Source organism: Perna viridis, chromosome 1, assembly GCF_037379345.1.
Source record: "Perna viridis isolate PV_CMFRI_1.1 ecotype Kerala chromosome 1, ASM3737934v1, whole genome shotgun sequence".
In the NCBI taxonomy this organism is placed as follows: Eukaryota; Metazoa; Mollusca; class Bivalvia; order Mytilida; family Mytilidae; genus Perna; species Perna viridis.
In genome coordinates, this window is record NC_142445.1 from 67525496 (window position 1) to 67527172 (window position 1677).

Below are 1677 nucleotides of genomic sequence, written 5' to 3' on the forward strand. Positions count from 1 at the left end.
TAAAAAGTCAAGATAAAGAAATACGATGATTGCTTTCACTACCGTTTGTCAACAAAGGTATAGAGGTAACTAATTTAGCTAACATCCTCCATCATAAAAACGTAACCTAAAAAAAATTCCCCCCATATTTCTAAGACAAATCAATACCGATTATTTCATATTCCTATACTTCACCTATGGCATCCACAATTTTCAGTTATTAAAGGCTATTGCAGAACTTCAAGATCGAGGACTTCAAGGCTAAACCACCTGACTGTTCTTGCAAAAACTCTCCAATCAAATATAGTCTTTCCAGTCCATCAGGTGTATCCATCTGCACCATGAGAACCGATTTGTTTAACATGTCATAGTTTTCTTTCCTCTTTCTTCTTCCCCGGACTTGACTTTTCATGAGCAGCTCAGCAGCAGGTGTTTCTAGAAAAGCAAAGGATGCTTACCCTACCGGTGCACCTGGTCCATGCTACCAGTTTTTAGTGGAGTCCGAGATGCTCATTTTTACTTTTGTTACTTTGTATGTATTATTTTAGTTACTTTATGTTCTTTGTTGTGTTTGTCTGTTTTACATGTCTGGTCTTTGTCCCTGGATTTCATTCTTTTGATTTCCGCTAGAATCTTGGTTCCCTTGATTACTCTTTTTACGTTTTTAGATGTCTACAACTATGAAAGCAATGAAAATGATTTTAGAACAATTTTAAAGGATTAAACTTTCTACAGCAAGTAACAATAAGGAAAAAAAGTTACTCTTATTATAATTTTTATTCTTATCGGTTTTTTTTTCGGGCAAAATTAGGAGTTAACTGTTGCTACGTAACCGACATTGAATAAAATATTCTTGATGTGGTTGCTCCCGAAGTTTGACCCCTGAATTCAATTTTTTGATAATTTCTTAAGGATCCAGAGTTTTAGGAAGATAGAACCCTAATCCGGGGCCTTAAATAATGTTAAAAAATATCGAAGTGATATTTTTTTTATTTATGTACACAATGCTAAATAACTAATTTCCTTGGTTATTTATTTCTGCGTATTTAAAAAAAAACTATATTTATAAAAAAAAAAATCAATGTCAAAAGGGACCATGGCCACCTTGGATCCACCTTTGCTGAATTTTGTTAAACTGAATTATGTCTTGTTTTCATCTCATGTGTGTGGTTTTATACGCATGAGGCTTACATAATTACATGATGTAGTATTTGGTCAACCTTCATGGCCAAATGTGAACATTTCATTTACTCTCACAAAACATTGGGATGGATGAAAATTCATCATTTAGAGAAATCGCGTGCATACTTTCCGGAAATACTAATGTTTGAATAAACACTAGTCACCTGTATTCGAAGCTAAAAATCGATGTAGAATAATAAAATACATCCAGACATTAGATGTGTCAAGAAAAATAATACATAATTGATCAGTTATAGTAAACATTTCTTTTCCTTGTGCCATTTCTATTAAATTCTGTTCATTTCTAGTAAGTCTGCTACCCACTGAGAGACCCCACTGATTTTAATATTCTCTCATAGCCCTTATTACAGTTAAATGAACCTTAAGAAGCCCAAACAAATTTAGTTCAATAGTTTATTATGTTCTAACAATGGACAAAATAGTTTACGAACTGAATTGTGAATTGGCAAGTTACTTGAAGCATGTCCAATTGTATTTCTAACCTTTACACCAAAC